Source organism: Pygocentrus nattereri, chromosome 11 (assembly GCF_015220715.1).
Source record: "Pygocentrus nattereri isolate fPygNat1 chromosome 11, fPygNat1.pri, whole genome shotgun sequence".
In the NCBI taxonomy this organism is placed as follows: domain Eukaryota; kingdom Metazoa; phylum Chordata; class Actinopteri; order Characiformes; family Serrasalmidae; genus Pygocentrus; species Pygocentrus nattereri.
The window spans coordinates 1982359-1995833 of record NC_051221.1 but is presented as its reverse complement, the minus strand read 5'-3'; the positions used below and the strand labels follow the sequence as shown (position 1 = coordinate 1995833).

The 13475-nt window shown below is 41.4% G+C and overlaps 2 gene segments (V, D, J or C); one reads left to right on the top strand and one right to left on the bottom strand.

Annotated features, from left to right (window-relative positions):
• The window catches only part of LOC108416665, a 137024-nt gene that overhangs the window by 103697 nt on the left and 19852 nt on the right, over nucleotides 1-13475 (bottom strand).
• The window catches only part of LOC108416138, a 143147-nt gene that overhangs the window by 128346 nt on the left and 1326 nt on the right, over nucleotides 1-13475 (top strand).

Below are 13475 nucleotides of genomic sequence, written 5' to 3'. Positions count from 1 at the left end.
GCCCCTAGGTGTGACTGTCTGTGTCTGTCTGCCCTGTGATGGACTGGCGACCTGTCCAGTGTGTGTCCTGCCTTCCGCCCGAAGACTGCTGCGATAGGCTCCAGCACCCCCCCGCGACCCTGACGGAGAAGCAGCTTGGAAAATGGATGGATGGATTCATATTTACTTCATGATTTATGTGTTAAATTCCTTTTTATCTCATTGGTGATCTCTGTACTGCTTTGTGATCGGTCACATCTCTTTGAAGTCAGAGTCCATGGTGGGTCACTCTGTCTAACAGCACATTACCTGATATTGACCACTGTGTCCATCAGGTCCAGTTAGACTCTGGGGAAGTTCTGCACTGTAGAAACACAGAACAACAGTGTAAGTCGTGTAGTGTGAAAGGTGTTGAGAGAGAAAGAGCAGCTTCAAATCAGACTCCAGTGAAAGTGTTGATACTTCAGGGAAATAATGACTAAAGTACTATGAAAAGTACAATTTTAGAGATTATTTTCTCCAAAAGATCCCAGAAAGGTGTTACTAAATAAACTTCTTATGCATTTTGTGGTAAAATAATTGCTAATGCCCCAAAATGAGAGGTGTGAGCAGCAGCAGACCAGCCCAATAATGATTAATGCAGAAACCCTCTACATCACTCTGTGAGAGGCTTTAGTTTATCTTATCAACAGCTCTGGCGATGCTAGTGCCCATAAGGGGTTTGTAATGTTATGTTAGCACCAAGCTAACAGTGGTGCATGTTAATATTATATGGAACATCTTCCTTAAACAGACCTTCCAAGCTTATAACAGACATTCTGTCTACATATTTTAACTGTGTTTCTGTTTTACAGGGACTTCTTCAGTAAAGATCTGACCTGAACCTGTATCTCTGTAATGTTATTGGAGGAGCCTGTTATCACTTCTGTTCAGTTTCAGTGACGTAGTTTCATGTTCCAGACCTACAGTGATGGTATTTTTATCATTCCTATAACTAACTTTGATTATTTGATTAAAAAAAGTAATTTGTAGTTTTAAGTGAATTCTATATTTTGAATAAAATAAATATAAATTGTTGATTATCTTGCTATTTTGGAAAGGCTTTTGATGGCATTTGACCTACACAAGCAGAGAATAAATGAATTTCTGTAATTGATGTTTACAGTGACAGTTTATGTGTATAAAAATTAAAATCTTTTAAACCTGAATGTTTTTTAAAAGAATGCAGTTTTTTAACTGGACCTTGGCTGACCAGCTTGACAGATAATAATTCCATTATGAATTCATCTGATTTACGTGTAACTGCTTAGTACTCACCCTGTAAAGATCATCTCCTACTAAAAGCTGATGAGTCTGAGTTTGTTGAAGGACTTCTTCAGGGACTCCCTCTTTCTCAGGACTGAGAGAAACATCCATTTCATAATCTGTCCAGATCCTTATAATAAACTTTAGAATAAATGAGACTGGAGCTGAACTCTACAGCTAGTTCCAGACCTGTGGAGATCAGGAAATAAACCCCTAAAATCACAAAGCATTTCCAGTCTAATGAACAGAAGAACAAACTCCATCTAAAGTCCTGATTTCCACAGAGTGTGTTATTGTGTGTGTCCATCCTCCCCCTCAGCACCTGCAGTAGAGTCCAGCTGCAGCAGTGCAGTCTCTGTGCAGCTGGACTGAGGGGGGTTTTTGTACACCTACTAAACACTGTGGGAACAGGTGTGTGCTACTGATATAATGATAACTCTGACAGTAATAATCTCCTGCATCTTCAGTCTGGACATTACTGATGGTCAGAGTGAAGTCAGATCCAGATCCACTGCCACTGAAACGATCTGGAATACCTGACTGTCTACTGGTAGCGTAGTAGATCAGGAGTTTAGGAGCTTCTCCAGGTTTCTGCTGATACCAGGCTAGATAGTAATCACTGCCACCAAAATACACATCAGTGCTGTTTCTACAGCTGATGGTAATTGAGTCTCCTGGAGAAACAGTTTTCACTGCAGGAGTCTGAGTCACAGTCACCTGACCACTGGATCCTGAGAAAGTAAAAGAAAAAAAGGATGAAAATATTAAAAGAAATATTGTATGAAACGTAAAATACAACAAAATGTACATCAAACAGGACAGAAATTAATTTACACAAAGATAAATGAGTGAGTGACCTTGAGTCCAGAGGGTGAGCGTCCAGATGAAGATGGAGACCAAAGTCATGGTTGCTGTGGGTGAAGTTTGTGGGGCAGCAGCTCTCAGTCATGAAGTGTTAAACTCACAGGACTATAAACACTAGCAGAGCACTGAAGCGTGGGCTGATCATGCAAAGTGGAGCCTCTATGGAAATGGACTCACCAAACACCTCCATAATAAACACGTCTGATTATTTAGATCTGATTAAAAAGTTTCAGCTCAGTTCTGTTCATTCAGTGCTAGACGTTCATTTCTAAAGCTCATCAATAGTTGATGAGTGTAGAAGAGCTCAGGGTGAACAGTGAGGAGTGATGGAGGTTTATGTACAATGACTTCACTGAAATGTAGCACTGTGCACAGTGTTAGAGCGCAATACAAAAACCTCCCTCAGCTGTAGAGGAACTGCTCTGACTCAGAAACTCTCACTGATCTGAGAACAGCTGCTAAAGCTGCACTCAGCTGAACTCATCAACTCCCAAACACTACAGTAGTGAGCACTGTTCTCTCTTTGGGGGGTTCTCCTGACTGTGAAACAGGGTTCTTCAGCAGGAGATGGAACATCTCACAAAACACATTCAGCACATCTTTTCTAAAGATTGCCTTCAAATATCTACAAACTTATGGATATTATTAGTTCTACTTCAAAGTAGTGAAGAGTCAAAAATCTCCCACAGATTGTGTCTGACGTTATTGTATCATCCCACCTTAATAGTAATAATAATAATAATAATAATATGTTCCATATTACATTTAATTTTTATTTAGCAGACTCCCTTTCATTACAGTGGAGATCAACGCAATTCAAAGTACCCAGATAGTCTCTAAAGTCTATAACCTTAAAATCAAGTCCTATCAAAGCTTGATCTTGTTAAATAAGGACATATTTTAAAGTATTTTAATTTTTAATAAGTAAACAATAAATTCAACAGTGGTCTGAGGGATTTAGTGAAGCACTAAGTCTTCAGCCCACAGAAGAAGGGGCTCAGAGAAAGTGTAACCACTGAGAGACGTGGACGGTGAAGCGTTGAGAAATGACCTCATGCCTTTCTTGGATCTCAGGGAAGGGCAGGGCAGGGATCAGGAGATCTGAAGTTAGCGTGTGAGTGTGTTATTATGAATTCAGGTGCAGAGGACATGTGAAGCCGGGAATTGGTGAACTTGATCAGTTGAAGCATTCTGCATCCTCTGTAGAAGAGAAAAGGTGCATGAAAGAAAGTCAGCAAGCTGAAAATTTCAGTAATCAAGTCTGGAAATGACTAAGACGTAAATGAAGTCCTCTTTTCTGGAATGAAACCTTTTCATCTCATTTTAGCTGCTCAGTTTCATCAGGACTCCCTGACAGAAGAGACAGTGTATCTCAGTAGGGCCTTCCTGGTTAAATAAATAATAAATAAATAAAATAAAATAAAAAATTCTGGTTCATGTCGTAGAAATCCTCAGGATCTGATAACAGATGTCATGTGATCAGAGCTGGTTATGAAGAATCAGTCCAAGGTGATGATTAGATGAAGTACAGCTGGGTTTCTACATAGCAATGATAATGAAATGAGATCAGCACTAATTATGTTTACATACACAACAGTGGGTTCAGCATTAGACTAAGATATGATCGTTAGAACAGTGTGGTTTGATGATCATGGACTGACTGTGGTCTTAGTCGATCTGTACTTAGCAACAATAAAACATGAATCCAGGCTGATAATCACAGGACTATGACAGCTTTATGACACCAAAACAAATGAGTGACCAAAGGAGAAAAAGCCCACAGTCTTGTGTAGAGAAAGAGTCTTTAATGTTATAGATTCAATGTTACAGACCGGTAGGATAAATACAGTAGCTGGTGGTTCACAGTACCAAAGACAGATTGGAGAAAGATGAGAACTGAGTGAAGATAATTAACAGCAGCTGTTTGTTCTTCAGTTTGGATGTTTTCAAGGAAAATTTGATGAACTGTAAAACAAAGTTTAAAAGGGTTTGCAGAAGCACCAAAAGGAAGAAGTGAAACCAGCCCCCCCACAGCCCACCCAGCTGAACTCAAACAAACAGTTTAAGCAGTAAACAGTCAGACAGAGAGAGAGAGAGAGAGAGAGAGAGAGAGAGAGAGAGAGAGAGACAGAGAGAGAGAGAGAGACAGAGAGAGAGACAGAGAGAGAGAGAGAGACAGAGAGAGACAGAGAGAGAGAGAGAGAGAGAGAGAGAGAGAGAGACAGAGAGAGAGAGAGAGAGAGAGAGACAGAGAGAGAGAGACAGAGAGAGAGAGAGAGAGAGAGAGAGAGAGAGAGAGCAGTGGGGTGGAACTCAGATCTGCATGAACAGGCCTGAGTCGTCCTCTTTCTCCCAGAATAGAGCAGCACTTTCACCAGATGTTCAGCTTCATTCAGCCAAACTCCCTCAAGATCAACACACAGCACTGCACTGAATCTCCAGCTGAACTCCCTCTCTAACAACACTGACCATCACCATTCATCACAGTGAAGAACTCAGACTGAACTCAAAAGAACCGGAAACTATGCAGCAGCACTAATGCGTTCTAGCACTGGAGAACATTTAGTGGTTCCTCTTTCCACAGTGGAACAACTAGAACTTTCCTAACTCCTAATCTAACTACCATCAGATGAAGTGTCATAGAAACAGTTCAAACCTCTCATTAAAACCTGTGAATGTCTTCATCCAGGAGAACCTCACTGACCTCAGACCAGCTGGTCATCATGATCTGCAGCTGATAATGAGGGGATTAAATGAATCTCCTGTTTAAATAGAATAAAAGTCTCTTTTCACAGTGAGTTTGGTTCCTCCACTGAAAGAGAACGTTCTCTTTCAGTGGAGGAACCAAACTCACTGTGAAAAGAGACTTTTATTCTATTCTATTCTCATGAGCGGGAAGCTCTGATACTGCTGACAGTAATAATCTCCTGCATCTTCAGACTGAACTCCACTGATCTTTAGAGAATAATCAGATCCAGATCTACTCCCACTGAAACGATCAGGAACACCAGACTGACGGTTAGTAGCACCATAGATCAGGAGTTTAGGAGCTTCTCCAGGTTTCTGCAGATACCAGTTGAGATAGCTACTGATGCTCTGACTGGCTCTGCAGCTGATAGTAACAGAGGCTCCTGGTGAAACAGTCTGAGATCCTGGAGTCTGAGTCATAATTTTGTCTCCAAATGACCCTAAAGAAAAAAAATACAGAGAAAAACAAGTCAGAACATTTCAGAACATCTTCTTTTAATTTTAATTCAGCTGTGATCAAAACGAAAAGTGAGTTAATGCGCCTCAGAACTGAAATACAACCCCTGATATTTTTACCTTGAGTCCAGAGGGTGAGGGTCCAGATGAAGATGGAGACCAAAGTCATGGTTGCTGTGGGTGAAGTTTGTGGGGCAGCAGCTCTCAGTCATGAAGTGTTAAACTCACAGGACTATAAACACTAGCAGAGCACTGAAGCGTGGGCTGATCATGCAAAGTGGAGCCTCTATCAGAAGTGAAATATTCCCTTTAATGTCCAGCAGAGGGCGCTCTCTTATTGTGCAGTTCTAACTGACTCTGCCTTTCATTTGAGGGTCTCTGCAGCTACGACTGCCACCCAGTCTGTCTGGATCAGGGCTGGAGGACTTTTTGTTGGAGGAAACAATGAAAACAGTAAGAACCTTTTCATCTAATACTTTTAGAAGAACTTTTATCTAGAACATTTTCTACCAATTTAAAACTGTATATTTAGTCTTTAGGAAGTTCAGTTTGGTCTCTACAGCTGGAGCAGCACCCTGACCCTCCAGGAGGACCAGTGGCTAAAGAAGACAGTGACCTGTGAGGCCACCAAGGACTCCCAGCCTCCTGTCAGCCAAACCCTGAGCAGAGAGCAATGCACTGGGCAGTGAGCGTCCACGCATGTGTTGGAGCTGCTAGAGCTCCTCTTGATCTTCAGTGAGCTCAAACATGGCTCTGCTTAATGCTCTGATCTTCATCTCATCACTTCATCATCACAATAAAGAGCTTCAGTATTAATATCTACAGTCTTTCATTGTTTGTGTTATTTTCATGTTTTATGAAACAAACAACAGTAAACATGTAAACAGCTGTTTGATCTGTAATTTACTGCAATCATGTTTGTTTATTTCTCTTCTGAAAATAAAGCTTGTAGATGTGATTAACTGCAGTGTTTCCACTTTTTTCATGATGTTTGAGGCTGTATTATAATACGATTAATAATGAGACACATCCATCCATTTTCTAAGCCACTTCTCCGTCAGGGTCGTGGGGGGGTGCTGGAGCCCATCCCAGCAGTCTTCGGGCGGAAGGCAGGATACACCCTGGACAGGTCGCCAGTCCATCGCAGGGCAGACAGACAGACACAGACAGTCACTCACACCTAGGAGCAATTTAGCATCTCCAATTGGCCTGACTGCATGTCTTTGGACTGTGGGAGGAAACCGGAGAACCCAGAGGAAACCCACGCAGACACGGGGAGAACATGCAAACTCCACACAGAGAGGACCCCGGTCACCCGGCCGGGGAATCGAACCCAGGCCCTCCTCACTGCGAGGCGACAGCGCTACCCACCACGCCACCGTGCCGCCCTAATGAGACACAGTTATTTATTTTTCTAGCAGTCATAAGAAACATGATTATTGTCCAGAGGAGTTTTCTTTATTAGAATATCAATAAATGAACCTATACAAACTCACAAAAAACAAATATAGAAATAAAAACCTGAACAAGTCGTTACATGGATAACAGTTCAACTCTGTCCCAATAGAATCAAATCTTTATTTAGTTTTGTATAAATGTAATGTTTCTGATTCAGAGACTCTAAAGAACTCTTGACTCTATCAGCCACTTTCATTAACCTGAAAACACTGATGCATCACACTGTTGTCCACCCAACCAGGCACTATTTGTTTTAAGGAAATTGTGTTTTTAATAGAAATAAGTTTCCTTTTCATAGCTCCTTCCTCACAAGGTTGGTTTACATATAAAAATGATTGAAATTCAGAGAAAAGCAAATCACTGAGAAACAGGCAGGTTTTGATTTGTGTCTTAAAGACCGAGACAAATGTGAGATCATGCAAACTTTGAGGAAGTGAGTTTCAAAGTTCTGGACCTGTTACAATGAACCACTGTCTGAGGATGATCTGAACTGGGGTGAAGAAAGCAGTACCAGAAGACCTGAGTGTACGAGCTGGCGTGTAGAGATACTCATAAACACACAGTTAGAGAGGGAGAGAGCAAGAGATTAGAGGAGTTGAAGCTGATTTATATCTGTTTCTCATTCACATAACAAAGAAAACTGAGTCCATGCTGATGAATTATACGGCCCTGTGAAAGTCTGTAAATTATAAAGAGGAGAGGGCCAAGGACAGAACCCTGGGGAACCCCTTGAGCAACATGAGAGACATTTTCCAGTAGTTTAGCAGCGAAAGGGAGATTCGAGTTTGGTCTGAAATTATTTAAACCAGTTGAATCTAAACCAGATTTCTTCATGACCAGCACAACTGCAGCAGGTTTTAGTTGGAACAGGACAATTCCAGACATTCAAGATTACTCAGGTGAGAAGTGGGAGTAGAGATAACTGGAGGACTTTTGTTGGTATGGCACTGGAAGGATTTAACTGGTATGTTGTGGTCTCCCAGATAAACTCCTGAAAAGGTTATTTGTAGAAGCAATTTTATTATGAAGAAACAGGAGAAGTTCCTCAGATAGCTCAGCAGAGCCAGAAACATTAGATGCAGGGAGTGAATGGGTTTGTTAACTGTGGTAAAGAGTGACAGAGGCCTGAAATGAGCACTGCCGATTGTAGAAGACATGTGGTGTGAACAGGAAACATTGATGTCAGATCTGCCAACTTCTTCACTGCATGCGATGAGCTGAACATTAAGGCCAGGTTTCTTCTAAAGCTTCTGAAGGAGGTAGCCTACTGCTCTCATGACCTGGAGCTCAGGAGTGGAACAAGGCCAGGAGTGAGAAGAGGGTACAAGCCAGGTCTTCAAGGAGGCATGAGCTTCAGAAGCTTTAAAGAGAGAGTAACTGTAATTTGAGAGCATCTCTACTGGACAGCATTAATTAATAGAGTAAAGAGGAAAGGAAGATTGCATGGAGATAGAAAAGGACAGAGGATCAGCCGACTGAAGGCCATGATAGGATATGTATTAATACAATTATTGTTTATCTATTCATATTTATAATAGCTGTTACTAATATAGTACATCATGAGCTATTGATGTTGATAAGAGCAGTTTTTGAAAGAAAATAATTCAAACAACAAACATGGTTCCTCCATAAAACATTAAAATTAGTCTTTGCTTCATAAATGAAATGTTAGTTTTAGTGAATGTGATTATTCAGTAATCAGCTCCACTCATATGTTCTAGAGTGAACTGTGCTGAAGGTAAAGAACCAGCAGTGAATAACATGATGACCAGCTGGTCTGAGGTCAGTGAGATTCTCCTGGATGAAGACATTCACAGGTTTTAATGAGAGGTTTGAACTGTTTCTATGACTCTTCATCTGATGGTAGTTAAATTAGGAGTTATGAAAGTTCTAGTTGTTCCACTGTGGAAAGAGGAACCAGTAAATGTTCTCCAGTGCTAGAACACATTAGTGCTGCTGCATAGTTTCCGGTTCTTTTGAGTTCAGTCTGAGTTCTTCACTGTGATGAATGGTGATGGTCAGTGTTGTTAGAGAGGGAGTTCAGCTGGAGATTCAGTGCAGTGCTGTGTGTTGATCTTGAGGGAGTTTGGCTGAATGAAGCTGAACATCTGGTGAAAGTGCTGCTCTATTCTGGGAGAAAGAGGACGACTCAGGCCTGTTCATGCAGATCTGAGTTCCACCCCACTGCTCTCTCTCTCTCTCTCTCTCTCTCTCTCTCTCTCTCTCTCTCTGTCTGACTGTTTACTACTTAAAACTGCTTGTTTGTGTTCAGCTGGGTGGGCTGTGGGGGGCTGGTTTCACTTCTTCCTTTAGTGCTGCTGATGACCATCAGTGTGTCAGTCAAATAATAAGCTGTTTTATTTCTACAGCACCTTTATTAAACTCAAAGCAGGTAACAGTGAAACAGAACGAGTGCAGAAACAAACAATAAGAGCTCTAACATACAGGAGAAGAGCATCAGCTCCATCTGAATGAACATGTAAAGGGAGGTAAAGCACTGTGTGAACAGGGGGGTTTGAGTTGTGTGTTAAAGACAGAGATAGAGGGGAGTTCCAGAGGTTTGGAGCTGTTCCACTAAATTCTCTCCCACTGACTGAGGACAGTCTGATTCACTCCAATCAGACCAGCTCCAGAAGACCTGAGTGTCCGAGCTGGCGTGTAGAGATGGAGGAGGTCAGTAAGGTATGAAGGTCAAGGCCATGTATGTCTGTGAAGGTCATGAGCAGCAGCCTGTACTGACCACACAAAGGGGCAGATAAGCAGTGCAGGTTATGGAGAGCAGGTGTGATGAGGGCAGAGTGCTTAGTGTGAGTGAGGACTCCAGCTGCTGAGTTCTGAACAGACTGGTATTTAGGGAGGAGTTTAACTGGGAGTCCACTAAGAAGGTCATTACAGTAATGAAGGTGGAACTGATAAAGATCTAATCTACATTTCTGCAGCACTGCTGATAATCATGGGGCGGAGTCTGGAGATATGAGGAAGGTGGTAGAAGACAGTCTGGATCAGTGAGATAATATGGGATTCAGAAGTGAGTGAGGAATCAAATATGACACCATGATCATGAAGAGTTTGTGAAGGTTTTATCTGAACTCAATATCACAAATTATTTCACAGAGGGATTTGACAAAATAATTAGCAGCAGGTATTAATATATCGATCTTTTCTGTGTTGAATTTAAGGAAATCAGCTCATCCAAATCTTAACATCACAGATGAAGACAGAGAGGGAGGGAGGGGCTGATGGAGAGTGGTCTTTGGTGACTGATACAGATTTGTGTATCATTATGAATGAAAACTGAGTGAAAACTGATATAAGTGTATAAATTTAGAAGGGAAAGGGGCCCAGAACAGAACCCTGGGGAACACTGAGCATCAGGAGCAGTGGGAGATTTGTGTTGCTGTGTAGTGAAAAGTAGAGATGAGCAGTAACTAGTTATATTTATTCAATTTCATGCACTGAAGTAAAAGTTTGATGGATTTCTTCTCTCCTGAGTATTTTCAGATCTTAATGATACAGTTTTCCTGAAGTGTATTAGAACTTTTTACCATCAACATTTACTTACTAATTCCTTTATTTAATTTAATTCCTTGTTTAATTTGAGATTATTAATTTTATTTGGAGTGTTCAAGTTCAGATCTGTAGATGTTTAACCTGAAAGGTCACTGAACACATTAGTAAACACATCATCTCAACATCTTCATCAAGCTGTTAAAGACTGACACCATGCTGTACCTGCAGCTTCACTGGATTAAGGTTTGGTGAAGGCTGGATTTAGGATTAAGGCTAATGTGAGGGTTAGGATTAGGGCCAGGGTGAGGGTTAATATGAGGTTGGAAATTAGGACCAGGCTGAGGGTTAATATTAGGTTAGAGTTTAGGACCAGGGTGAGGTTTAAGATTGGGTTAGAGATTACGGCCAGGATCAGGGTTAAGACTAGGTTAGAGATTAGGACCAGGGTGAGGTTTAAGATTGGGTTAGAGATTACGGCCTGGATCAGGGTTAAGACTAGGTTAGAGATTAGGACCAGAGTGAGGGTTAAGATTGGGTTAGAGATTAGGACCAGGGTGGGGATTAGGTGTTGCTTAAAGTAATTACCATATAATGAATGCTACACCTACTTAATGTGACTAATGTATCAACAGAACATCTACAAGATATTTACTTCAGTGTATTCAGATATTTCACTACTGCTACTTCACTGATATGCAGTTCATGTGTTTATGATTCTCTGTTAAGAGCTTATTAATCATCTATAAAGACCTCTCAAAATAGTGTTACCACAGCATCTATACAGCTTTGTGAATTGTCCCATCTCTGACTTCAGGGTCAAGACCCCGAGGTGGATCCACTTAGACTCTTGGGAAGTTCTGCACTGCAGGAACACAGAACAGCAGTGTGAGTCGTGTTGTGTGGGGTTTGTAATGTAATGTTAGCACCAAGCTACAGTTCGTGGACATGAAGACTTTATAGCAGCTCCAAGTTAAACACAGATATTTTTGGTTTATCACAGATATTCTGCTTATATATTTTTACTGTCTGTTTCAGTTTTACAGAGACTTCTTCTGTAAAGATCTGAACTGAAGCTGTGTTCACATTAAAGCCTCATCACTCAAATCTGATTCTTTGCTCTAATCTGATCTCTCTGACGTGATGCTTCAGACTCGTTTAGGTCAGTGACTCTAATCGGTCATTAATGTGATGAACCGTTGGCCTGAAATGACCCTCATGAGCTCCTCCCACTCAGTGACATCACGTGACTGAATCACTGCATCATCAACACAAACTAACGAGCAGAACGAGCTTCTCTGAGAAGATCATTAACTCTGATCAGCTCTCAGCTTCATTATTAGAGCCAGACGGAGGAGAAAAGGGTGAGATGAGCTGCTTTTCCACCGTTTACAGGCTTTAACGTCTGTCTGGTGCTGTTGCCTTGGTAACGCTGAATGATGGCGCAGAGCGATGGAAAAAACCACATGAATTCCGATCTGAGCGTCAGATTAAAGTCACGTGGCCACAAATCGGATACGTATCCGATTTAGGACCACATATGAAAGTGACTCATGTCGGATTTGGAAAGATCAGATTTGTGTCCACACAGTCCTGAAAACTGAAAACAGAGCCTGAATGTCTTCATGTAACAGTTGAACTTCTATTACTGGAATAAATCTTTTAAATTAAGGAATTCTCTGTTGAAAAAAACCAGTTAAACTGCTTAGAACCACAAACTCATTTTTAGGTTGAACAGACAAACTACTGTTTACACTCTACTGACCTCTGAATATGATTTCCTACTAAAAGCTGATGGGTCTGAGTTTGGTGAAGGACTTCTTCAGGGACTCCCTCTTTCTCAGGACTGAGAGAAACATCCATTTCATAATCTGTCCAGATCCTTATACTAAACTTTAGAATAAAGGAGACTGGAGCTGAACTCTACAGCTAGTTCCAGACCTGTGGAGATCAGGAAATAAACCCCTAAAATCACAAAGCATTTCCAGTCTAATGAACAGAAGAACAAACTCCATCTAAAGTCCTGATTTCCACAGAGTGTGTTATTGTGTGTGTCCATCCTGCCCCTCAGCACCTGCAGTAGAGTCCAGCTGCAGCAGTGCAGTCTCTGTGCAGCTGGACTGAGGGGGGTTTTTGTACACCTACTAAACACTGTGGGAACACCCAGCTACCACTGATACTGTGTACACTCTGACAGTAATAATCTCCTGCATCTTCACTCTGGACATTACTGATGGTCAGAGTGAAGTCAGATACAGATCCACTGCCACTGAAACGAGCTGGAACACCTGACTGTCTACTGGAAGCGTAGTAGATCAGGAGTTTAGGGGCTTCTTCAGGTTTCTGCTGATACCAGGCTAAGTAGTTACCACCAAGAACGCTAGTGCTGGTTCTACAGCTGATGGTAACTGAGTCTCCTGGAGAAACAGTTTTCACTGCAGGCGTCTGAGTCACAGTCACCTGACCACTGGATCCTGAATAAAGAAGTGAATGAAATATAAACTCATTTAAATGAATCTTTTTAAAGAATTGAATTTTATTAAAAAAAGAAATAACATTAACTACCAAAAATCTACAGAAAATTAAATCAATGTGCTACCTTGAGTCCAGAGGGTGAGCGTCCAGATGAAGATGGAGACCAAAGTCATGGTTGCTGTGGGTGAAGTTTGTGGGGCAGCAGCTCTCAGTCATGAAGTGTTAAACTCACAGGACTATAAACACCAGCAGAGCACTGAAGCGTGGGCTGATCATGCAAAGTGGAGCCTCTATTAGAAGTGAAATATTCCCTTTAATGTCCAGCAGAGGGCGCTCTCTTATTGTGCAGTTCTAACTGTCTCTGCCTTTCATTTGAGGGTCTCTGCAGCTACAACTGCCACCCAGTCTGTCTGGATCAGGGTTGGAGGACTTTCTGGTGGAGGAAAAAATGAAAACAGTAAGAACCTTTTCATCTAAAACCTTTTGAAGAACTTTTATCTAGAACATTTTCTACCAATTTAAAACTGTATATTTAGTGTTTTGGAAGTTCAGTTTGTCTGTTGTGTAAATTCTAAAGGACCAAGCGAGTCCTCAGTTTAGATATTTCACTGCTTATAAAATAATCCTTGTTGGGAATAAAAGGCAGAACGTGTGCAGATCTACAGTGTGTAGTTTAGTCCATT